The sequence below is a fragment of the Bos grunniens genome, chromosome 3, assembly GCF_055505025.1.
Source record: "Bos grunniens cultivar Pamir isolate PY7600 chromosome 3, Bosgru_T2T1.0, whole genome shotgun sequence".
Taxonomy (NCBI): Eukaryota; Metazoa; Chordata; class Mammalia; order Artiodactyla; family Bovidae; genus Bos; species Bos grunniens.
In genome coordinates, this window is record NC_141167.1 from 71,671,159 (window position 1) to 71,698,119 (window position 26,961).

The 26,961-nt window shown below is 44.3% G+C and overlaps 1 protein-coding gene across 4 annotated transcripts in view; it reads right to left on the bottom strand.

Moving 5' to 3' along the window:
- Positions 1–26,961, bottom strand: part of BCAR3 (BCAR3 adaptor protein, NSP family member) — a 259,712-nt gene that overhangs the window by 208,831 nt on the left and 23,920 nt on the right. The window contains exon 2 of one of the 4 annotated variants that reach the window (XM_086391285.1): positions 12,474–12,621. The exons of 2 other annotated variants lie outside the window; for them this stretch is intronic. The gene's annotated coding sequence lies outside the window, so the exon portion shown is untranslated. Of the gene's footprint in view, positions 1–12,473; positions 12,706–26,961 lie in introns of those variants that run through there. One more of the 4 variants, XM_086391284.1, reaches the window with a different exon arrangement.

Below are 26,961 nucleotides of genomic sequence, written 5' to 3' on the forward strand. Positions count from 1 at the left end.
CCCCACCAGCAGGCAAACTCTCCTGGCAGCGGAAGCATGAGGGCCTTGGTGCCGATGGGAAGTCCGGCTGCACTGCCCGCCAGGGTGCAGAGAAAGAGGAGGAGGAAGCTGGGCCTCCAGTTTCCACTGCTCCAGGTCAACCCCTGGGAGATGAACTGACCTGTCAGGAGACAGGGCCAGAGGAGAGAAGAAGGGCTTCTCAGGAGCCCCAGCAGTAGCTGGAAAAGAACATACATTGGCTGAGAGCAGCTGGGCAGGCCTGGCCCACAGAGGGTGAACTGGCTGCCATGGGGGAGAGAGTCCAAATGACCTGCCTTAAGCCCAAGTGGGTCTGACATGGCCAAATAATTTGTCTGAGAAAAGCCCCTAATTGGGAGTCAGTTATAGGATGGTTTAAATCTATGCCACTCTGCTGGATTCCCAAAGATTACTGCAACAGCTAAGCAACACTCTGCTTTGAGCATCCTGATGTATGTCATTTTTAAAACATGGGAGAGTCATGGGTTCCCAGGAGGAGAATATCTGAGAGATGTTCATACCAAACTTAGGAGTGAAGTCTGCCTATCTTTTCACCTTTCTTACATATATGTATCTTTTCCCTCCAAACAACTTGGGTTCTCCGAGTCACTTAACAGGTCCAACTTGGTTCTCTGCTATCTTTTTATCCTCGTGGCTCACTGTTGCTGCATGCTAAGTCACTTCAATCGTGTCTGACTCTTTGTGACCCTATGGACTGTAGCCCGCCAGGCTCCTTGTCCATAGGGTTCTCCAGGCAAGAATACTGGAGTGGGTTGCTAGCCCTCCTCCAAGTTATCTTCCTGACCCAGGGATCGAACCCAGGTCTCTCATGTCTCCTGCATCAGCAGGTGGGTTCTTTACCCCTAACGCTACCTGCCGCATCTTTATTTTTCCATTTCATTTGAGAGGAGAGACAGTGTCTGGTGGCTGAAGAGAAGCTGTTGGGGGATAGAGTGTGAGAAAAGTCTGGCTCTTTGCCACCTCCAACCCTTCTCCAGGCTGAGTGGGAAAGTGGTTGGTGGAGGCAGGTGAACTGTTGAAGTTTCCAGGTCTGTGTGCCCCAGCCAATGTAACTGCCAGCACCCCATTAGCCCTCTCCCCTACACTCCTATGCAGAACTGGATATAACACCGGCTTATCACTGTCCCCCAGCTAACATCACAGAATGTGGGCTGATGCAAAGACAGCCTGTGACACAGTTAGCCAGACTCTGGTGACAGTGTTTCAAGTGTGGCAAGGGTAAAATATTGCCCCAGTGGTCTAGAGGGCCTGTGCCACCAACAAAGAACCATTATGACAACAGGAAGGCGCCAAAAGCCCAGCACAGTGTAAACAGGAAAGATCTCTGTCTCCCTCTCCTCTTTACGAAAGAGAGGGAGAATTCAACCCTCTGGTGCTTGGCTAATTTCCACAGCAACACTGGTCAGGGCCACTGCAGGACCCCCACCCAACCCGGAGCAGCTCTGGGCTGGAAGGCTGCCTGCCCGGCCAGGTCAGGGGTGATGCCTGGACCTCACCAAGTGGCTTCTGTAGGTTCTGGGAAAGCAGCATATAATCTGGGAGCAATGCAGGAAAACTTAATGGGATTTTAATTTTTTTCTAGCCTACTGCTTTTTCTTCCTTTTTCATTCCAGCTGCATCCATCAAACATTTAAATACTCCCATGACATAGTTTATTGAAAACACCAACACTCCCTGGAAAACCCCTGTTCTTCTCTTACATGGCTTCTTCTACTCATAAGGTCCTGCTCCTGCTCCCTCTTCTCCACAGAGATACCCCTTCAAGACCCACCTCTCTCTCAAAGCCATCACTGCTCATGGCTGCTTGCTATGATCTTCCCTTCGCTTCTCCTTCCCTCTTGCACCTTATTCCCTGCCCTCCCCACCCCACCTTCAAGATCCCCCAGGTGTACTCTCTTCTCTCCAGCCTAGTTGAGGCTCCCACCATCCCTTGCTCTTTCCTGTTCTTCCAGCCTCTGTCCTTCCCCCTTCAATCTATTCTCTTGGCTGCAGTGTTCATCCCCAAAGACAAATATGATCTTGTCATTGAATAATCTAAACACATCTATAATAGCTAACATTTATTGAATGTTTACTGCACGCCAGGCTCTAAGTGTTCTTTATGCAAAACTTGTCTAAATCTCACAATAAACTGTAAAGTAGGCATTATTTCTCCCATTTCACAGATGAAGAAACTAAGGCTCAGAGAGGTTAAGTAGCCCACCTAAGGTCACACAGCTAGCAAGTGGTAGAGCGAGGATTTGAACCTAGGCAAACAGACTTCAAATACTCCCGTCTCAAGCAATGTACTGAATTATCCAGCTTCTCAGTGACTCTCATCAGCCCTCAGGATAAAGTCCAAACTCCTCAGCAGTCAAGGTCCCTCACTTTAGACTCATTATTTTTCATGTGCCGACAGGTACACTTTACTTCCCCACCCCTGAGTGATGTGCTGGTAAATGTTTAACAGTTGGCTCTCTGGAAAAGAAAACCCTGATACAGAGCATTTCCATGGTGTAGACACTCCCACCATGGCCGATTTCAAGCTGTGACTATGACATCACTGTACAAGGAACAGATGTGCTCAGTCAGAAGGAAGGAGAGGGCTTCAGGCTCAGACACAGTCCCTGCCCACCTCGATCATCCACGACTCCACCCAGCAAGAACAGTATACCTTGGACCACACACCACCCATCCACCTGATCACTGACCCAAGGCTCCTGTGTTGATCTGGAAAGTGCCAGTGAACTTCCACATTCCTTTCCTCTTGTTCACCACCTACCTCAGGCTGTCTGAGGGCAGGGTTGAGAACACCAACTAGACCACAAAGGCTGATGACCATCCTTTGGACAGACACCTGTCCCCTGCTTGCCACAGCAGGCTTGACCTACCCCGGCCCTGGCCCTTCACCCAGAATACCCCATGTGCAACAGTTACATCTTCATCCCTAAGAGGTAATGCATTACTACTGCTCTAGCTGTGCCCTGTCCAGAGATATCCTGGCCTCTCCCCTTCTCAGCCCACCCACACTTCCAGGGCCCCATCTCTTCTCCTTATTTAATGTGATAATGGTCCCCAGATAAGGATGTCGCTGGCCCTCTACTCAGATGACCCACAGGCACTCCTCCTCGGCAGTTCTCATTGATCCTTCTTATCCACAGACCCAGTCTTGGCTCTATAATCCCACCCTCTGTGACTCAGACCCCTAGGGCCCATCCACAGACCTCTGGGGAAGGTGTCTCCCCAGCTGTGACACATGTGTGAGATTTCCTGTCTAAGCAGGACCTCACCCATCAGCCAAGCAGCCCCTGGGATGGCCATCCCTGCTCAGAGGCTGGAGAACCTTTCTGGCAGGCATGAGCTAGAACAGACATCCTGGAGGATATTTCTAGGGAAAGGGGCTTTAAGTGTTTCCTCCACAGTTCCTAATTAAAGACCAGGTAGTTGGGCTTCCCTGGTAGCTCAGTTGGTAAAGAATCTACTTGCAGTGCAGGAGACCTGGGTTCCATCCCTGGGTTGGGAAGATCCCCTGGAAAAGGAAATGGCAACCTTTTGCAGTATTCTTGCCTGGGAAATCCTATGGACAAAGGAGCCTGGCAGGCTACAGTCCATGGGGTCGCAAAGAGTCGGACACGACTTAGTGACTAAACCACCACCACCAGTTTACCCAAGGCCAATCCTTGTTTTCATTTGTCCCCAGTGCAAAGTGTGATATCCCACGGGGCACTGGGTGTGGCTTGGGAGTGACATTTTCTTGTTCATTAAATGTTTAGTGTGGTATCACTGCATAAATCATATACACCACGTAAGAATGCCAGTTTCTACATGTTTATGGCTGAAGGTTAGTACTCCCCACTGAGACCACAGTGAACTTCCCCATTCTTGTGATTCTGAATCTTGTGGTACCTGGAGCCATCTCTGTGATCACCAGTGAGCATCTTTAAACATGGTGGCAATTCCCAGAGATATGTAGGGCAGCAGGTCAAACATAAAGTTTACTCAGGGGAGGTTCTAGTGTCCGGCTGGGCCATCAAACAGTGCTGGTGATGCCTCCAGTTGAGTCAGTGAATTGAAAGCACTTTAGAAAAGTGAAGATTTGGGACAAATATATTAGGTGGCTCTAAGTGTGTGCGTGTATAGAAGAGTGACTGCCACGGGCAGTTTCAGAGACGGTGCTGATGAGGACCAGGCTGCCAGATGCCTTTCAACGAAACCCAGAGACAAGAGTGCCCAGGAGGTGGGCAGCCAGAACTCTCCAAAGATTTATCTGCCCAGATGAATTTTCTTTATGACTATAGGAATGCTGGTCACTCCTGCTGCCTGGGCCACTGAGCTCTGTCCAGAGAAAGCCCTGACTTCTGGGGACACCCAGCCTGAGGCTGAGCATGCCTGCCTGCCCACACTTTCCTCCTGTCTCCTCTCTCCTCCGTTGAGCCCTCTTCAAGTTGTTTAAATGACCGCAAGTCTCCTCCATTTTGAGGGTATCAGCCATAATCTAACTGTGATAAATGGATTGTGCTGGCTCTTTCTAAGTCTCTGTTGGAGATTTCCAGGGAATTTCTCTAGTGCTTATCTGATCAACTGGGGGCAATTCACTAAGCTCTTAAGTAATGGAATCTGCTCTGAGCTTCAAGACACTGAAACAAAGACACGTAGACCAAGATGGCTGAGATAAAGATTCCTACTACCACAAAGGCTATGAGAAAGAGAAAGATCTTAGTACAGAATGTATAGCCACAGGGGTAGGGGAGGAGCAGGTACTTCGATCCTATATGGCCAATGTGCCACCGTGTGCCTCCTTTGCTAACTAGCTGGCACATCATTGTTTTAGAAGCAGTCAACTGATTTTGAATCTGGTACAAGACTACCAAGAGATATCAAGTTAAGCAAGATCCACACAGTGCCTACCCACACAGGATGGAGACTGGACAGAAGAAAACAAGGCAGTGAGAAAGAATTTTTGCCGTGTAAGAGTTTAGGCTTAGATTTCCCTGGTGGTCCAGTGGTAAAGAATCCACCTGCCAAGGCAGGAGACACGGGTTCTGTCCTTGGCCTGGGATGATTCCACAAGCTGCAGGGCAACTAAGCCTGTGCACCACGGCTATGAGCCCGTGCTCCGGAGGCCGAGAATCACAGCTACTGAACCCTGTGTGCCCTAGAGCCGCTGCTTCACAAGAGAAGCCCGAACACCGCAACTAGAGAGTAGTCTCCACGTGCTGCAACCAGAGAAAGCCTGTGTGCAGCAATGAAGACCCGGCACGGCCAAAAAGTATTTAAAAAGAGTTCAGACTTTTTGAGGTTTGAACCATATAAATATATTACTCCTTTATAAAATAAAATGGAAAAAAATCATACAAAGTTAGATTTACTCTATTTTGAAAAAATAAATATAACATTTAGCTAGGCAGCTCTTCTGAAATTAGAGGTTATAAAAGAACATATTTAAGTGCCAAGCCCCTTCATTTGTGCTCTGCCTTAGTCTAGGGACAGGGACATTGAAGGGCTGGGATTGGCTGAGGTCACACTCAGTGACCATCAAATGACAGGTGGGACTAGGTGGTGAGCAGGTGGCTGCCTGCAAGGCTGCAGCATCAGAGTCAATGCCAAGGCAGTGATTAGTGACCCTATTTGCAGCAGATAGGAGGATATCTTAAGATGCCCCTGGGTTTGATCCCTGGGTTGGGAAGGGATCCAACCCTTTGTCCAATCCCTGGGTTGGGAAGGGATCCAACCCTTTGTCCAGGTGGGAGCCCCTGCCCAAAAGGTGAGTGAGGCTGGAAGGATGGGAACAGCCACAAAAAGAGATGTGCAGATAGGAGGAAACAGAGAGGGCAATCTGTGCCAAAGCATGAGATAAATCAAGAAAGACAATCACACCCTGGTGGGTTTCAGCTGAAAAGTGTGGTGTAGAAACCTCCACAGCCCATAGGAACAAACCAGCAGGTCAGAGAGGCACTGGCCATGCAGACTGAGATGGAAGACACATCTAGGGGAGAAGCCAGGAAAAACCCCATTGCCCAGGGAAAGAGGAGGGTGTGCCAAAGCCTGGTAAGTGGAGAAGTTAAAATAGAGCCGAGAGTGTGATCTGGACACCCAGAGGGAGGATGCATAAACAAAGCAAGGGGTGACTGCAGAGGAGAAAGGTTTACCCTGAAAAGCCAGCAGCAGTGAGAGTTTTAATTTCAGCCACAGCCATCCTAGAACCCCTGTGGGGAGGCAGCTCAGAGGAAGGCTGGAAGGGCTCTTCTGGGGCCTCTCCTTTCATGGGAATAAGGTATCTGGCAGTCTCCAGAACAGGGCCCTGCCTGGGAGTCAAGCAGCTTTCCCTTGAGTCATAAAATCCCTCCTCTGGGCCCCCAGGGGCACCAATTTTGCAGTATGTGGCCCAAAGGGACCAAGTAATTATGGGTGAAAACCATCCCTTTTAGCCCAAAGCTATTGCCTCGCCCCTGCTCAAGGACAGCAGGCTGCAAGACCTGAGCTCTGCGTGTCACCACACTGGTCCCCAGGGGCCTTTGAGCGCTTGGCTCAGACAGGCCCTGGAGTGTCCAGGGCTCTGTGGGGTAAGATCAGCACACACACTTCCAAGACAAGCAAAGAGAGCTAGCTCTATAATTTCCTGACACCGAGGGAGGAGACAGAAGGAGTGCAGACCGGATAACTTCCCAAAAAGCCCAGCTGGCAAGCACACCCACACTGTGAGGTTGCAACTCCCTGAACTAATTAAAAGGCAGAGCAATGAGAATGTCTGAATTGCTGCATAAGCATCTCTTGGGGAAAATATGTTTATGGTATTGCATACCCAGAGCTCCCCCTTCACATCCCAGAGCCAAGTCAGACACAGGTGACTACAGTTTAGAGCTGAATGTGTGTGTTTGGTGGAGTAGGAAATAGCAACCCACCTCAGTATTCTTGCCTGGAGAATCCCATAGATAGAAGAGCCTGGTGGGCTACAGTCCAAGAGGTTGCAAAGAGTTGGATACAACTGAGCACGTGTGTAGGGATATGTGAGCATGTGTGTGACCGGTGGATAAGAACTCAGGCACAGAGAATTATACTGTGTGATGGGAGACAGCCAAGGCAGGCTACCATCTTCCCTCTGATTCCCCTCAAGGACAGAAAAATAGGTAAGGGTCTTAAGTAGCACCACAAAGGAATTTATGTGGCCATTGGTTGGGGGACCCTCCATCATATAAGGAGACATTGCAGCATCTCAATCTCTGGGAGGTGTTTTTCTCTCTAAGTTTAACCACTATTTTTTGAGTTTAACCCTACTAGCAGCCAGAATGGGTAAAATCAACATTAAGAGTTTTTTTCTGCTTTCTGAATCTATACAAAGAGAAATTATTTCTATTTTTTTCCTTGTAATGACACTTAATCAGGTTTGGAGAATTCCCCTGGTGCAGAAATTCTGAAGCACTTTCATATCTATGGACTGAGGGTCCCAGAGGGAGGCCAGTCAGCAGGGTCCCTTCAGGAGCTCTGTCCACCTCAAGGTTCACTGGGAGTTATTTGATGAGGATATCAAGAACATAGCTGAGCTACAAGATGCCAGATTAAACTCTGACATCCAAAAAGAGAACAGGGGCAGCATGCCCCCCATTTTTTTCCTGGGGAGGCCTCTTGTGGGGCCTGGGATTTATCCTGGAACAGTAATGGATTGCACTGTCCAGGCTAATGAGAAAGAAAGAAGAAAGACTTTTGAGCAAGATGGTGGGAGGTGTCTTAACTGTCCCTTGGCCCAGATTCCACTCGGAATCCATCCCAAGTCTTTGGCAAAAGAAGATTATAAGCTGAAACAGCAAGAGAGCCCTTTGCAGCATCTCAAGAGCTGTGACCTTGGTGGGGGAGAGCCTGCCCCATCCCAGGTGGGCATCACAAAGGAGGCAGCATCAGCACCGGCAGAGGCAGTGATGGTCGACGCAGGCCACCTGCAAAGCAAAGTGTGGCTCTGACCCCAGCCTCAGGAAGACTTGAATTGTCACTACAAACTGTATGAGGTCCCTGGGACTCTGTCAGGTGAGAGCTGGGCTGTGCCTTCAGTGGGGTTGGAGTTCCAAGCCCACTGAAACTCAGTAGGGAGGGAGTTCAGAGTGTAAGATATTTTTGTTCCCACCATATTGCCCCTTTCTGACTGTGTCCCTCAGACAGGCAACAGGTGGGGAGGTATTTTATACATGGATGGTATGTAAACTGACAACATCCCTGTGAACACATCAGAAGACATGAATTACCTGTCTTCAGAGAAAAAGAAACTAATGATTCAAAGGTTATCGATAATTTATCCAAACTCCATTTTGTGGGTGGACTGTCCATAAGCAGGTGACTGTTGGGAAGGGAGGCTGTGGGTGTAAACCCCACCATACTCTCATTTTTCTAGATAATTAACAAATTGTTTCAGGACCACAGACAGCAGCAGATGAGCTCCAGCTAGGTGCTCAGCCCACCCCACCCCAATCTGGTTCTTCTTTGCCAATGGTTGTCATCTCTGGTCCTTTACACCCCACTCAGGCTCTCAGCAGAAGCTCTGAGGGCCTTCTGAGGACCTTCTGAGCATGTGCGGAGAATGGCTTAAGACCACTGTACCTTTAGCACCGAAATGAGAAATCAGTTGTCTTTATTGCCAAGTCCTGTCCTCATCCAGTACTAATAACATTAGGTAATGCTTATTAAGTACTTAATATATCCATGTTCTGTATCCTCATTTTATCCTTACAACTCTATAAGGTTAATTCTATTTTTACATCCATTTTATAGATGAGGAAACTGAGTCACAGAAAGAGGAAGTTATTTTTCTGAGGTCACGAAGGCAGTCTGGTTCTTGAGCCCATCTCCATTGCCACTCTGCCATGATTGTGTTCTTGAACTTAAGATGCAGGATGAAGGCAAAATGGTAAGAAACATGAAACTTCGTAGGCCAACTTGGCCTGGTAAGTCATCAGGGACCTGGAAAAGCCATCTGCTGTAATGCTTTGGACTTGGGAGTTCTGTTTCCTATTAAGATTCTGTCTCTTAGTATCCTGCAAAAACTGGGGCAGGTTATATAACTTCTCTGTGCAGCTATTTCCTTCCCCAGTGGAACAACTAAGTGGACCTGGCATCACGGGTAGATTTGGAATAAGTTAAAATACGCCAAAGCTGTTAAGGAAGAGAAGTCAGGAATTAGAATGTCTGTTCAGTTTTGTAAAGTGTGTGGTCTTCTGGCCTAGATGAGAGAACCACTGACTTTTAGAACTTTCAGTGCTTGCAGATCTTAGAGCCTATGTTCAATATTATTGGGGTGAATGCTTCACCCAACACAAGTATCCTTCTAACTACACTCCTGAGACAGTGCTGGGGCCCTTCAGAGCCAGGAGGCTCTTTAAGTCACCAAGAAGCCATCTCTTGTCTTCAGGGTATCCTTCCTCCACCAAATGTACCCAAACGTAGCACGTCATAGCAGTCTCCACTGCTGCTGCTTACATTGTACCATGTCTGCCTCGCTCCTACCAGAATCTAACCCTGCCCTCTGGGGAGGCTTGAGTAAATCAAATCCCACTGCCCAAGGCAGTCCTGGCATGAAGGTGAGCTCTGATGCTCTCTTTTCCATGCTAAACCATTTCAGCTTCTTCAACTGACATTCAACCTCATTTCTACCACCCTCGCCATCCTTATTACTCTTCTCTGAGTACACTTGGTTTGTCAATTGTTCCCCCAGCCTTCCGTTGATTCTCCGAATATTTCCTGAGTGCCTTCCATGAAGACAGCAGATGCTGAGAATGCACGGAAAAAGCATAGTCTGTCTTGAGGAGCTCACTGTCTTGGGATAGGAGGGTGGAGTACTCTTAAGGAATTGCAATATAGTGTGGGAAGTGCTATGACAGGGGCAAACCCTCTGAAAGTCCAGAGGCTGGGGAAGCTGACGGGTGGAGAGGTGTGTGTGTGTGTTGGAAACTGCACTCTAGATGGGGGAGAGAGAGGGAGAGGAGGCCAGTTCTGGGAACTGCTTGTGGTTTGGAACTACAAGACTCAGGGTTGAGGGTTGTGGGTCAGTGGGGGATAAGAGATAGGCTTGAGATCAACAGGGATCAAATCATGAAGGCCATGGTATGAGACTATTCTGAGGGCAATAGGGAGCTCCTGAAGGTTTGTAAGCAGGAGGGTAACACAATCGAATTTAGTTTTTAAGAACAATCACTCTGATTTCTAAGTTGGAGAGTGTATTGGAGGTAGATGTGAAACTGGAGGCAAGTGGTGTCATTGCCAGGTCAGAACAGAGCACAGCAGAACTCTGACCTCTGACCTTATTCTGGAAGCTGAGTTTCTATGGAGGCTGCCTGCAAATGTGAACTATACTGGTAACCACAACTCACTCCTGTTTCATGTTCAGGGGTACTAAACCTTTTCAAAAGGAACAGCAATGATAGCTTTTCCCCAGCATCTATCTTTGCAGCCAACTTTTAAAAATTTAATCTTATCAGTTCAGCCCCTCCTTTAGGATTATTGAAATCTTTGTGCATCTTAATTCAACCCCTTCATCTTTATTTAAGGGGAAATACTGAAGGGCTTGCCAAAGAGCACGTGGGGTAATTAGTGGTGGAACCAATGCTGGACCCCAGTTTCCTGACTCCTAAACCAGGCACCCTGTTATTCCACCTCTCTAGGAAATTGATCTGTTTAGAGAAACTAGAATCCAGATTGACTAGCAGTCACTTGCATGAAAGAACAGGTCTTAACTTACAGGCCCCAAAGGCAGGAAGGGGAGACTCTATACCCTTTTCCAGTATTTCCTCTTATTGACTAAAATAATCCCTGAGTTAGAATCTACATTCAACAGGGATGGCATTATAGGTCTTCAGACAGCTGATGGTCACAGTTGCTCAAACCCAATCATCCAGGCACGTGACAATGTCAAAAAGCTTGAAAGAATTTCACAGAGTGAAAAAAATCTTACAAGCTAATGAATGCTTAACAAACGATTCTCTATGGAACTGAACTAGTTCAGATTGTAAAAGCTGTTCATGGAGACTGGACAGGTGATGGGAAATGGGACACCCTCTGTAGGGGAGAAGGGGAGGAAGCCAGCATACAGAAAGCTTCCCTGAATGAATGCCTAGAGAATCAGGGTCCTTCTCAATTAGGACCTAACCCCTTGGTCTCTGACAGATTTCTTACTGGAGCCCATGAGACCTGGAGACTGGTTTCCCTGGGCCCTGTGTATTAAAGTCTCTGACCCTCAGTCCTGGAACCTGCACAGACTATGTGCAAAGCCCTGTGCCCAGGTTATCCTGAGACCAGCACATCCTAGGTTGGTCCATCCCCACTATCCAGCACCACACCTTCATTAGCTCTCTTCCTCTTTGTTTACTTTGCCTGGATGTTAATGCTTTACCACTTTTTAAAACAGAACTGACCTCTACGTCTGACCTGCTCATTCTGCATCTCCTCTGAGAACTCATAGGACCTCCACCCTTTCCCCAGACTCAACCCTTTCCCCACAGTCTCATCGCTCACTTGAATCCACACCTCAAGTTCCGCTAGAGCAATGCTTTCCTAGTATCCCCTGTTGTGAAGCCAAATGCCATTATAGAAACTTCAGACTTGTCAGATGAGCAAGCACTTTACTGCTCCCTTCCCAACAAACATATGCTTATCTTTGAATAACTGTAGATCAGCCAAATTTCACCAAGGTAGTTAAGAGCAATGAGGAAGAATTCCAAAATTGGAATTGTTCAATTCCACTCTTCAGGGAGAGATTGTAAACAAACCTTTTATCTACTTTTCACATAACAGACACCATAAGTATTTTTTTTTTTTAAAGAGGAGAAACAAATCAAATCATATGCATTTTGCTCTGATCCCTGATCTTATTGTCCAAGCTGGAAAGGAAGCCCCACAGTATGGTCTGAGATGTTGACCATATCCCCAACCCTTTCCTTGTGGTCAACAAAACCCTCTTCAGTGAAGCCTTGGCCTGAACTTATCCAGTTTGAGATGTGAAGCAAGAGCTTCATTAAAGCCATCAACTGGAGAATACTTTTTTAAAAGAGCATTTTCTATAGAATTCTATTTGGTTTCTCACACATCTTCAGTGACACCTGAAAAGCTTTGTTGAAGTGAAGTGTATTTGTCTGTGTCCGGGTTACTCAAATTGCCTCTCTTTTCTGCCAGGAAACTCTGATTTCTGGCAAGAGATGCCCACATGAAAAGAAAAGGCTCGCTGACACAGAGGACTTCCAGAGGATTAAACACAAGCCACAGTTGTTCTTTTTTTAAAAGAATGAACTAAAATAAAAGCTTACTCTGCTCACCCACACAAAATGCTGTTTTCAGAGAGGACACTTGGCACTGACTGCTCTTGGTCTCAGAGACATTGTCTACATTAGCATTTAGTGAATTAACTTTAAACACACCACCAACAGAACCACTGCTGCGTCCAGGTGAGTCTAATACACCTCGGAAGCCAGCGCACCTACCTAATGACACGATGCCGAGGCTTCACCCCTCCCGGGCTGGGGCTTCAAACATGAGGGGACTCAGGGGGCATCCGCTTTCAACCACAGAGCTGGCGGTGCTGGCGTCTTCCCTCCTAGGGAACCAGGCACACTCCTGACCACCCAGCCGCTGGGAAATCACAAGGTGATACCGTCAGGTCTGGAAGGTTTGCTGAGTGATTGCTTCATACCACAGGGTGCTTCCTGCCCCCAGCTAAAAGAATGAAGGAGGGGTTTCCTTCAGAAATGCAGATTTTCAACAAAATTCCTTTTCTCTGTGTGTACAAGATGGTGCATTGCAACGTTATCTGTAAGAGGAAATAACTGGGAAAAAATGCTGCCAACTGGGGACTGAAATAAATGATGAGATTTCCATGTAGTGCAAAAAAAAAAAAAAAGAGAGATCCTGTATTTGCTGCTAAGGTCTCTAATGTATACTGCAAGGTGAAAAAAAAAAAAAAAAAACCCAGCAGATAGTACTTGCAGTAAGGTCCAATAGCATTTATTTTCGTATATGCTTAGAAAAAATGTGTACAGCGATTTGCAAGAAACTTGGAATAGTGGAGACCCTGGAAGTGGAACTGGGGCAGGAGGAGTGATCTGACTTTTTGGCTCGTTTTAGATTTTCTTTTTTACCTTGTGTATGCACTTAGTACAACTTTTAAAAATTCCTTCCTTGCCGAAAAGTATTTTGTCAGCTACATAGGAGCTTCCAAAAAAACAAAACTTCTCCATCATTAATCAAGCTGCAATGGATGAGTTTGAAAGGAGAAACTCAGTATCCTAGAAAAGTATACTGAACAGCAAATCTCAGTGAGTTTGGGGAAGGGAGGTGTTGGCTTAGTTGCTCAGCCAACTCTTTGCGACCCCATATAGCCCGCCAGTCTCCTCTGTCTGTGGAATTTTCCAGGCAAGAATACTGGAGTGGGTTGCCATTTCCTTCTCCAGGGGATCTTCCCGATCCAGGAATCGAACCTGAGTCTCCTGTTTGGCAGGCAGATTCTTTACCACTGAACCACCTGGGAAGCCAATAGATATATAAATAACAGTAAAATAATGCTGCTGCTGCTGCTGCTGCTAACACTTCAGTCGTGTCCGACTCTGTACGACCCCATGGACGGCAGCCCATCAGGCTCCCCTGTCCCTGGGATTCTCCAGGCAAGAAGTGAAAAGTCAAAGTGAAGTCGTTCAGTCGTGTCTGACTCTTAGCAACCCCATGGACCGCAGCCTACCAGGCTCCTCCATCCATGGGATTTTCCAGGCAAGAGTACTTGAGTGGGTTGCCATTGCCTTCTCCAAAATAATGTTAGCAAGTAGAAAGAGATGAAAGAGTAACAAAACAGTACATAAGATCACTTTATGAGGAGAGAGAGATTACTTCCGGTTGGGGGGAATCAGGGACATTGGCGGAGCAGGGGAGGTAGCATTTAAGCCAGAGCCTGAGTATAAATAAAAAGTGAAAAATATTAATGAGATATAAATTCATCTGAATTTGAAATCAGATTCCCAATATATACAATAATTTCAAGTTTTAGGAAGATGTGAGGCAGAGGTTTTTTGGATATTCGTTGAACTAAAAGATGAGTAAAAATAGTTGAAAGCCTGAACATACACATGCTGCAAAAATGTATAAAAAATGTATAACTTCATCCTATGATAGTCTAACTTCTTTACAAAAATACTCCTTACTGAAGTGTAAATATTTTCCACACCAATTTCTCTGCAAGAATGAGGCATAACTTCTGGGGAAGGGAAGAATCTTCAGAAAATAGATTCTGATACTGCCTCAAGTTGAGAAACACTGAATTAATGTATTGCATTTTATTTTTATAATTGTATATGCTGGAAAATTTTAGCATATAGAAAAAACAGTATCGTGAACTCCCATATACCCAATATCAAGCTTCATTATTTAACGTGGCTAATCTTGTTTTGTACCTAACCCATCCCCTACTCTCCTGACATCTTCCAAACATCATGTTGCTTTATTTGAGAACATGTTTTTTCATTTTGTTTGTTTTTTGTTTGTGGCTGCACTACAAGGCCAGTGAAAGCTTAGTTCCCTGACCAGAGATTGAACCTGTGCCCCCTGCAGTGAAAGCGCAGAGCCTTAACCACTGGACCAGCAGGGAAGTCCCTGAAGTTATGTATTCTTATATTAAGAACTCTCTCTTTTTTTAAACTTTACCACCATGCCATTAAGATATGTTTTTATTAAAATTTTAAATTTAATTTTATTGATGTATAGTTGATTCGCAATGTTGTATTAATTTCTGTTATACAGCAAAATGATTCAGTTATACAAATATATATTTTCCATATTCTTTTCCATTATGGTTTATCACAGGGTATTGAATGTATTTTCTTGTGCTATATAGTAGAGTCTCATTTAAAGATATGTTTTTTAAAACTTGCCAGTAACCCTTCTATATCATTAACTATCTAGTAAGTATTCAGATTTCCAGACAAGAGCTATATATGGGATTTGGTTGCTATGTCTACTATGTTCATAATTATTTAAAGGTTCTGCTTCTGTTTTTTTTCCTTGTAATTTATTTGTTGAGGAAACCAAGTCATTTGTCCTGCAGAATTTCCCACATTCTGGACTTCACAGATTATACACCTGTGGAGTTTTTTAGCATGCTCTTCCATCCCTTCTGTTTTCTATAAATTGGTTCTTAGATCTAGACTTGGTCTGATTTGGGTCTAATTCTTTGGAATAATAGATAATGTCCTGTTTCACTCTGTGATCCTAACTGCCATTGATGACTATGATTGAATAGTATCCCTCACAAAAGATATGTTGAAATCCTGAACTTCATGCCCATGGAGGTAATTCAGGTTAAAATGAGACCCACATTAACCCAGCACTTATTAGAGGAGGAACATTTGAACACAGACTCAAGGAGGAGATGGTCATGCGACCACAAAGGCAGAAATCAGAGTGTTATATCTACAAGCCAAGGAATGACAAAGTTTGCCAACAAACTCCAGAAGACAGAACAGGAAAGGAAGGATCCTCTTGTAGAGTCTGAGAGGGAGCATGTTCCTGCTAACACCTTGATTTCAGACTTTCAACTGCAGGACTGAGGGGCATTAAATTTTTTCTTTAAGCTACCCAGTCTGTGGTACTTTGTTATTGTAGCCCCAGGAAACAAATACTATCATCCTTGCCTAGAACCATTATTTCTTTCAGGACTTGTCAAATGGTGATATTCCTTCATTATTGGCTGGAAAACCTCTATAAAAAGAAACATCTCCTTCACTACTATTTGAAATTCAGTTCAGATGGCAAAAGTAGGTAGCAGGTTTACTTGCCTATATTCAGAACGGTAAGTTGGTTTCCTGGTATCATCCAATGGGGATTTGGGGTTGGTATTTTTTAGCATCATTATGAATATTATGAATTTTGAACATGATTCACGTGTTTTAATTCTTTTCAGTTTCCATGTTTAAATTGTCCTATATGTGGTTAGTTAGAGCCTTGACAGGTTGGGCCTGAGTCCTTTTGACATGACTCCAGGAATTTCAGGTATGTTGTGATGGTCCAGGCTGATCATGTACATTGCCTGCCTCAGACCAGAACCATCCATCTCCTCAAGAAGCCCTGGTTCCCTTTCACGGGAAATAGTATCAAGGGACTAAACTGGGGGGCACTAAGGGTGCACATTCCATGCGACTGGTCCTTTTTTCTAGGCCTTTTCAGTGGACAGAACTAGGAAACAGACTCTTAAAATAAGAAAATGTATCAACAGTTCATACTAATATTTTCCACTCAAATTTAAGACTATACAATGTTTACTACATTATTAAATTCTGTGTTTGCGTCTCTTTGTCTCTTCTGGTAAAATTCTTGGTTTCTTCTAACATTAACATAATTACTTACTTTATATAATATTTTATATAATATTACTTTATAATAATTTCGGAATAATAATACCAATATCATTACTAATATTTTACTCTGTTAAAAATCTCTTGAGGGGCTTCCCTAGTGGTCTTGTGGTAAACAATCCACCTGCCAATGCAAGGGACATGGAATCAATCCCTGCTCCAGATCCTACATCCCTTGGAGCGAATAAGCCCGTGCACCCCAACTGCACAACTACTGAAGCCCCCACATTCTAGAGCCTATGCTCCATGACAAGAGAAGCCACCACAATGAGAAGTCCTTGTACTGCAACTAGAGAAAACCTGCATGCAGCAATGAAGACTCACGGCAGCCAAAAAAAAAAAAAAATTAAATTTTTAAAAATCTCTTGAAATAATTCCTCTTGGTTGGCCACCAACTCAATATAGAGTTTAAAACATTTTATTTTGATTTTAAGGAATTGCCTTTTTCAATTTTGATTTAATTTAGTCTATATTTTGTGTAAATTATTCCCATGAATCCAAAATCAAACCTACAAGACAAGGTATATTCCGAATCTAGCTTTTAACCATGTCATTTCCTAGTTTCCTCCATCCTTCTACAGATAACTGTTTAAAAATTTGTGACTTCACTCTGGAGAAGGAAATGGCAACCCACTCCAGTATTCTTGCCTGGGAAATCCCATGGACAGAGGAGCCTGGTGGTCAACAGTCCAGGGGGTCACAAAGAGTCGGACATTACTGAGCACACAGGTACAAGGTGGGAGAACAAACCTGAAGTGGAACAGGTGCATGCATTAAGTATTGGGTCATGAGTTACTAAAGCATATGCATTTCTAATTATGAAATATTTTCAGTGGTACAACTGTTCATCTTCGAAAAGAACAAGTGTTTTGGTGAAAGTTTTGCTTTCATTTTAGGTTTGAAGGATTTGTTAACAAAAGAAACCACTGGTCACACAATAAACAATTTCAATATTAAAAAAAAAAAATTTGTGACTTCTATGTTTTATTTTAAATGAGGCAAAATGAGTCAACAAAGACTTTAGTGAGGTGACTTTACATATAAGTGAAGATCTTAGTGAATTTTTATCAAATATACACACTTACATAGGCTGATCAAGATAAAAGATATTTCCATCACCCCAGAAGGTTACCTTGTCCCCACTCCAAAAGTCAACTGAGAAATCCTGGAAACAGCTACCATCTGATTCGTACACCAGTGATTAGTTTTGTTCATTCTTGACTTTTATGTAAATGGAACCAACCATACAGAGTGCACTCTCATGCCTGGTTCAGTTAACATGACATGTCTGAGAATTATTCATGCTGTTGTATCAGTTCATTATCTGTTCTTGCTGAACAGTATTTCATGGCATGAATGCACCATGATTTATTTATCCTTTCATCTTTTCTGGATTGTGTTTAGATTGTGTCTGATAGGAATAAAGCTGCTAAGAACTTTCCCATAGAAGTCATCTTTTTGTGGATATTACTATTCATTTCTCTTGGATGTGTACTTAGAAGTGGAGCTGCTGGGTCATAGGAAGTGGTGGTCTGGAGCCAGCTTGTACAGCTTGGGGCCAGTAATGTGCATTTCTTCCCAATTCTACTTTCAATGACTTCCCATTGGTAGCTTGAAATCAGCCAAGGAGGAAATATTTATCCCAAGGGGGAAATATTTACACCATGGAAATAGGCAAATGCTATAAATCAGGACTTCCTTCTCCTCCACCCCCAAAGCCAATTGTTAAATGTTTACAAGCACACTACTAGCTACAAGGAAGTTACATAAATTTATTAGAAACAACTAATTTCCCAAATGGTTCTATCATTCATATTTCCACCAGAAGTGCATAAGTGTTCGTATTGTGCCTCATCTTAGCTAGCACTTGGTATTCAACTCAGTTTTAAAAATTTTAGCCATTAGGATGGATAGGTGGTATTTTCTTATTGTAATTTTTACTTTCTTGATGACTAACGATGTTCACTATCTTTTCATTTGCCTATTGGCCTTTTGATGTTTTGGTATGTTGACGCTTTGTCTTCTGATTTAATAAGTAAATTTACTTATTAGTTCTAGTGGTTTACTTGGAGATTCCTTTAGGCAAAGGACCAAATGTCCTTATACACAATCACATTATATGCTCTATTCATTATAAGCTTTATTTCTTCATTTCCAATCTTATATCTTTTCTTTTACCTTATTGCATTAAAAAAATAAGTACTGCATGTGTTTTTTAGACAAATTGTAGCATACCACACATGCTTTAATTCATCTTGCTTTTTTCACTTAACTCTATATCTTACAGCATTTTATACCAGGATATAGACAGAATAGTGCTTTTTATAAAATTATTTTGGGAATTCCTTGGCAGTCCAGTGGTTAGGACTGTGCTTCCACTCCAGGGAGCATGGGTACAGTCCCTTGTCAGGAAACTAAGATCCCATAAGCTGCATGGCCAAGAAATAAAATTATTTTACCAATTTGAAAAGTTGTGGCCACACCCCGAAGAACTCACAAAAATTATATGCTATATGGAGATAAATCAATAAGATCTCAGAGATTTATTTCTTGGACCTTCCATCTACTGGCTGGCTGATTTTCTTCAGGTATAGTAATCTGTTGACAACTTGATAAGGTCTAGTTATGGGAAATAAGAGATCCTTCTGTCCTGATTGAAGGGTTAGAAATTTACATAAGAGAATGTATCCTCCTCTGTAGTCATAGCAACCCACCCAGTGTCATCAGGCTCTCCTTGGCAACCCTACCATACATCCAGTTCCATTTCATTGTTTCAGTACTCATGTTTCAAGAACATTCATCCTCTAACTCTTAGAGCAATGCAGAGACTACATACTTCATCCAATTCTTATATCCATTTTCCTCAAATGTATCTATAAATGAAGTGTGGTCTGTGAAACTTCTTGGACTTAGCATTTGTATACAATAGAGGAAAACAACAGAATGGGAAAGACTAGAGATCTCTTCAAGAAAATCAGAGATACCAAAAGAACATTTCATGCAAAGATGGGCTCAATAAAGGACAGAAATGGTATGGACCTAACAGAAGCAGAAGATATTAAGAAGAGATGGCAAGAATACACAGAAGAACTGTACAAAAAAGATCTTCACGACTCACATAATCACGATGGTGTGATCACTGACCTAGAGCCAGACATCCTGGAATGTGAAGTCAAGTGGGCCTTAGAAAGCATCACTACAAACAAAGCTAGTGGAGGTGATGGAATTCCAGTGGAGCTATTCCAAATCCTGAAAGATGATGCTGTGAAAGTGCTGCACTCAATATGCCAGCAAATTTGGAAAACTCAGCAGTGGCCAGAGGACTGGAAAAGGTCAGTTTTCATTTCAATCCCAAGGAAAGGCAATGCCAAAGAATGCTCAGACTACTGCACAATTACACTCATCTCACATGCTAGTAAAGTAATGCTCAAAATTCTCCAAGCCAGGCTTCAGCAATATGTGAACCGTGAACTTCCTGATGTTCAAGCTGGTTTTAGAAAAGGCAGAGGAACCAGAGATCAAATTGCCAACATCTGCTGGATCATCGAAAAAGCAAGAGAATTCCAGAAAAACATCTATTTCTGCTTTATTGACTATGCCAAAGCCTTTGACTGTGTGGATCACAATAAACTGTGGAAAATTCTGAAAGAGATGGGAATACCAGACCACCTGATCTGCCTCTTGAGAAATTTGTATGCAGGTCAGGAAGCAACAGTTAGAACTGAATATGGAACAACAGACTGGTTCCAAATAGGAAAAGGAGTTTGTCAAGGCTGTATATTGTCACCCTGTTTATTTAACTTATATGCAGAGTACATCATGAGAAACGCTGGACTGGAAGAAACACAAGCTGGAATCAAGATTGTCGGGAGAAATATCAATAACCTCAGATATGCAGATGACACCACCCTTATGGCAGAAAGTGAAGAGGAACTCAAAAGCCTCTTGATGAAAGTGAAAGAGGAGAGTGAAAAAGTTGGCTTAAAGCTCAACATTCAGAAAACAAAGATCATGGCATCCGGTCCCATCACTTCATGGGAAATAGATGGGGAAACAGTGGAAACAGTGTCAAACTTTATTTTCTTGGGCTCCAAAATCACTGCAGATGGTGACTGCAGCCATGAAATTAAAAGACGCTTACTCCTTGGAAGGAAAGTTATGACCAACCTAGATAGCATATTCAAAAGCAGAGACATTACTTTGCCAACAAAGGTTCGTCTAGTCAAGGCTATGGTTTTTCCTGTGGTCATGTATGGGTGTGAGAGTTGGACTGTGAAGAAGGCTGAGTGCCAAAGAATTGATGCTTTTGAACTGTGGTGTTGGAGAAGACTCTTGAGAGTCCCTTGGACTGCAAGGAGATCCAACCAGTCCATTCTGAAGGAGATCAGGATGACAGAGGATGAGACGGCTGGATGGCATCACGGACTTGATGGATGTGAGTCTCAGTGAACTCTGGGAGCTGGTGACGGACAGGGAGGCCTGGAGTGCTGCGATTCATGGGGTCGCAAAGAATAGGACACGACTGAGCAACTGATCTGATATACACAAATATGTGTATATATATGTGTGTATACATACACACTCACCTGTGGGAATAATTTTCAATCTAGACCACTGTAATCTTGCTGAAAAACATAGGGTATTACATTTAGGCTTCCAATTTTGGTTGGTTGGATGTGACTCAGACAGAATCCTGTGTCTAGCACTGCAATCCAGCCCCCTTTGAGCACCTAAAAAGTGGATGGAGCCATACAGCTATCTAAGTTTTAAACGCAAACACCCTTTAGTACAGCAATTTCACCTATGTAAGTTTACTGCTTCACAAACATGCAGCATGTATATGTTCAAGGGTTTATCGCAACATTATTTGTAATAGAAAAAGAAATTCTGGAAAAACCTAAAGGTCAGTAGGTAGAAGACTGGTTAAATTATGGCTCATCCATAAAATGGAAAACTATGCAGATGTTTAAAAGAATAATAACTGTCTGAATGTACTGTTGTGGCACATTCTTTAAGATAAATTGATTTTGAAAAGCAAGGTGAAAAAGAACCACTATAATATGATCACATGGGTATAAGCTTGAAAGGAGATAAATTATAGAAAAACAGATCTGAATGTAGTTATGTATGTGGGTGAAAAGTGAAAGTGTTAGTCATTCAGTCATGTCCAACTCTTTGCAACTCCATGGACTGTAACCCACCAGGCTCCACCGTCCTTGGGATTCTCCAGGCAAGAATACTGGAGTGGGTTGCCATTTCCTTCTCCAGGGATCCAACGCAGGTCTCCTGCATTGAAGGCAGATTCTTTACTGTCTGAGCCACCAGGGAAGCCCGTCAGTTCAGTTCAGTCGCTCAGTTGTGTCCGACTTTTTGCGATTCCATGGACTGCAGCACGCTAGGCCTCCCTGTCCATCACTAACTCCCGGAGTTTACTCAAATTCACGTCCATTGAGTCAGTGATGCCGTCCAACCATCTCATCCTCTGTCGTCCCCTTTTCCTCCTGCCCCCAGTCCCTCCCAGCATCAGGGTCTTTTCCAATGAGTCAGTTTTTCGCATCAGGTGGCCAAAGTATTGGAGATTCAGCTTTAGCATCAGTCCTTCCAATGAATATTCAGGACTGATTTCCTTTAGAATGGACTGGTTGGATCTCCTTGCAGTCCAAGGGACTCTCAAGAGTCTTCTCCAACACCACAGCTCAAAAGCATCAATTCTTCAGCACTCAGCTTTCTTTATGGTCCAACTCTCACATCCATACATGACTACTAGAAAAACCATAGCTTTGACTAGATGGAACTTTGTTGGCAAAGTAATATCTCTGCTTTTTAATATGCTGTCCAGGTTGTTCATACCTTTTCTTCCAAGGAGTAAGCGTTTTTTAATTTCATGGCTGCAGTCACCATCTGCGGTGATTTTGGAGCCCAGAAAAATAAAGTCTGTCACTGTTTCCACTGTTTTCCCATGTATTTGCCATGAAGTGATGGGACCAGATGCCATATGCAGGTAAAGGCACTTACATTTCTGGAGGGTTACGCTATGTTAATAGTGTATTGGGGGCCTGGGAAGGGGCCAAACCTCTAGCAAGAGGAACCTCAAGCAACTCTTCTTGGTGGTGAAGAGTTGGGTGGTTGGAGACAGAACTGCTGCCTCTATGAGCCTGCAGTACCTTCACCTGTCTGTTGAACATGCCCCATGATCTGGGCACTTCCCCACTAGCACAGGCCTGTGTAGCACAAGAGCATAACATACAATGAATAGTGTGGCAGGAGCTTTGCTAAGTGTATGACCTCTACTGCCTCATCCTCGAAGCTCGCCTAGAGACTACTGGTCTCTTCCATAAGGAAACTGATCATTTCATGGGATCATTAACTTGCCCAAAGTCACACAGCTAGGAGTGTGGGAGCTGGAGTCCACTCTGCTTGTCTCTTGTTGCAGCTCTGGCTTTACCCATGACTCCCACCTCCTGCTCCGTTTCTAGGCACCTGGCATTTCCAGTTCTTCCACCAGGTCCCACTTTTCCAGTCTCTGAGACTTGCACTGAGATACACTTTTACCCAACCCTTCCTTGCTCAGTTAACTCCTGCTCGTCCTTCAGCTTCCTATTCAGATATCATTCCTCAAGGATGGGATGATCATCGTCCTCAGAGCCTCTCTGAAGGCAGTTCCTCCCGTTTCCCTTTACCTGCTATCATAGAATCAGAAGTTCAAACTTCCCTGGTAGTCCATTGGTTATCACTCTGACCTTCCACTGCAGGGGGCGTGGGTTTGATACCTGGTTGGGGAATTAAGATCCCGCATGCAGTGTGGTGTGGCCAAAAAGATAAAATTTAAGGGGCTTCCCTGGAGGCTCAGTGGTGAAGAATCCGCCTGCCAATGCAGAAGACATGGGTTTGATCCCTGATCCAAGAAGATCCCACATGCCTCAGAGCAAGTAAGCCCATGTGCCACAACTATTGAGCCTATGATCTACAGCCCAGGAGCCACAACTATTGAGCCCATGTGCTGCAACTACTGAGCCCATGGCACCCTAGAGCCTGTGCTCCAAAATAAGAGAAGCCACAACAATGAGAGGCTTGTACCAGGGAGTAGCCCCCGCTTGCCACAAGAGAAATGCCTGTTCAGCAATGAAGACCTAACACAGCCAAAAATAAATAAATTTTTTTTAAAAATCACATGTTCAATTGTCAGTCTGCCCACAACCTGTGCTCAACCTGGGCTCTTAGGGGAGAGGAGGTTGTCTGACTGTCTTAGTTATTAAAAACCTCAAGTCCTGGTAATGGGTCATGGTAGAGTTTCGATTTTCTGACTCTGATGTATCTCTTGGCCGAAATCAGAAAAGGCAGTTTAGGAGGAATGGCAAGATGGGGGGAAGGAGTGGCCAAAACCAGCAGCCGAGTTTCTAGTAATCAGATTTAATTGTATAAAACTTTGAAAGAGACAGCGTAGCTGTGAATTTTAGGCAACTCACTTTTGCTTAGGAGGCAGGGTGCAGAGAGACTACTCAAGGGTTAACAGAACCATCAACAGGGCAACAACTTCTAATTGAGAGATGAAACCCCTCAGGGCCTGTAAACAGCTGGAAGGCCACTCTGCCTGTGCTCTCTATCCCCATTCATCCATCCATTTTTTTCATAAACATTCACCGAGCTCTGCTCTGAGCCCTGGGAAAGAGGACCAAGAAGAAGAGAAAGCTCTTGACTCCAGGGGGCTGACAGTCTAGTGCAGTGTGCTCGGTCACTTAGTCATGTCTGAGTCTCTGTGACCCTCTGTGGACTGTAGTCCACCAGGCTCCTCTGTCCATGGAATTTTCCAGTCAAGGATACTGGAGTGGGTTGCTATTTCCTCCTCCAGGAGAACTTTCTGACCCCTAGGGATTGGACTTGCATCTCCTGCATTGGCAGGTGAAGACTGCATTGCAACGAGCCTGCATTGAGCCACCAGGGAAGTGGAGATGATAGTTAACTATTAAACAAATATAGAAGGTATCAGGCGGACATAAGCAAGATGAAGAAAATAAAGCAGGATAAGACAATTAATGAGTGATACAAAGGGCTGTTTTGGGCACAGGGGTCAGAGAAACCCCCTCTCTGAGAGAAATCTGGGTGAAGAGGAAAGTGAGCTTCACACAAAACTGAGGGGAAAGGTGTCCCAGGGCAACATTAGTCATGTTGACAGAAGGTCATTAGAAACCTGACTCCTCCTTCAGCGCTTTTAAGTAACTGCTTAGTATTTAAGTTGTTCAGGAAATGAAGACACAGTCACAACACATAGTACTCCTGGGTACGGGCCAGGGGAATTGATCCAGGCAGCTGCCTCAGCGCCCTCCCACCCTTGCATCTGCATCAGGCCTCTCAATCCCACCATCCCCACCTCTCCTGCCTCCAGGAAGGGAACAACCTTACCCCAGCATTTCGTCTTGAATTCAAGGCCTTTTAATCCTGGGATGACTCATGTTCCTTTAGCCCTTGTCCTCCAGCTGAAATGCAAACCTCTCAGGACATGGCTCCTTACCCTCAGCCCTGCCTTGTTTCACATCCTTCCTGCTGACCTCACCTCTCACCGCTCATGGGATTCCCTCCCATTCTTCCTCAGTACCACCTCTGGGGCCCCAAGAAAGGCAGACAACATCCTAGACCTCAGCCTTCCCTCCCTGAGGGCTTCTCAGCTTTCCTTTACCAACTTCTCCAGGGACAGCTGCCCATTCTTCTACTTCCTGTCCCAGTCCCCAGCTGCTTTGCTTCTCCCTTCCTTTATAGAAAACTCTGGCCATCCACCCCTTCTCCCCTCTGCTTTTCTGGGTCTCCCATAATTGTTACAGTAAATCCCCTATATGTGAATGAGTTCCATTCCAAGAGTGTGTTTCTAAGTCCAGTTTGCTCTTAAGTCCAACAAAGTTAGCCTAGATATCCAACTAACACAGTTGACTGTATAGTACTGTACTGTAATAGGTTCATAACACTTTTTATACAAGTGAGACATGAAAAACAAATGAACACAAAAAATACAGAAAATACTTTTAATCTTACAGTCAGCACTTTGAAAAGAACAGTAGTACAGTACAACAGCTGGCATACAGGGGCATGTTTGCACCTTTGAATGTTCACAACTTGGAGGTTTGGATGTAGGGGACTTACTGTATTGAGGGATTGACTCAGAGTGTTTCTTGCACTCCAGCCCTCATCATCACCTAGGGAAATGTCAAAACCTGATTGATGATTCTCTTAAAACACAGGTCTCACAATTCCTTGGCTTTTTCAAATGTAATGATTTTCAACTGCTCTCTACTCAGACACTAAAAGCTGGAAATGGTTCAAAACAGAAGCATAGAGACTGGAAGAGAAAATGACATTAGGTGTACGGGAAGCAAAGAGGAAGCAAAAACAAGATGGCAGAGCCAGGATTTTCTTTAGAAATAAGGTTGGGAAGCTCAAAAGTCCACAGTGAGGGTGGGTTTGACATGCTTTGAATATCATGGCATCTGGTCCCATCACTTCATGGGAAATAGATGGGGAAACAGTGGAAACAGTGTTGGATTTTATTTTCTTGGGCTCCAAAATCACTGCAGATGGTGACTGAAGCCATGAAATTAAAAGACACTTACTCCTTGGAAGGAAAGTTATGACCAACCTAGACAGCATATTCAAAAGCAGAGACATTACTTTGCCAACAAAGGTCCATCTAGTCAAGACATGGTTTTCCTGTGGTCATGTATGGATGTGAGAGTTGGACTGTGAAGAAAGCTGAGTGCGGAAGAATTGATGCTTTTGAACTGTGGTGTTGGAGAAGACTCTTGAGAGTCCCTTGGACTGCAAGGACATCCAACCAGTCCATTCTAAAGGAGATCAGCCCTGGGTGTTCATTGGAAGGAATGATGCTAAAGCTGAAACTCCAGTACTTTGGCCACCTCATGCGAAGAGTTGACTCATTGGAAAAGACTCTGATGCTGGGAGGGATTGGGGGCAGGAGGAAAAGGGGACGACAGAGGATGAGATGGCTGGATAGCATCACCAACTCTATGGACATGAGTCTGAGTGAACTCTGGGAGTTGGTGATGGACAGGGAGGCCTGGCGTGCTGCAATTCATGGGGTTGCAAAGAGTCAGACACGACTGAGCAACTGAACTGAACTGAACTGATGGGTATTTAAATTTGGCTTAAAAATTTACCTTGTCTGGTCAGAAATGAGAGCATTCTGGTAATTTTGCTTCAGTTCAGTCACTCAGTCGTGTCCAACTCTTTGTGACCCCATGGACTGCAGCACACCAGGCTTCCCTGTCCTTCACCAACTCCCAGAGCTTACTCAAATCCATGTCCATCCAGTTGGTGATGCCATCCAACCATCTCATCCTCTGTCTTCCCCTTCTGCTCCTGTCTTCAATCTTTCCCAGCATCGGGGTCTTTTCTAAAGAGTTGACTCTTCACATCAAGTGGCCAAAGTATTGGAGTTTCAGCTTCAGCATCAGTCCTTCCAATGAATATTCAGGACTGATCTCCTTTAGGATTGATTGGTTTGATCTCCTTGCAGTCCAAGGGACTCTCAAGAGTCTTCTCCAACACCACAGTTTAAAAGCATCAATTC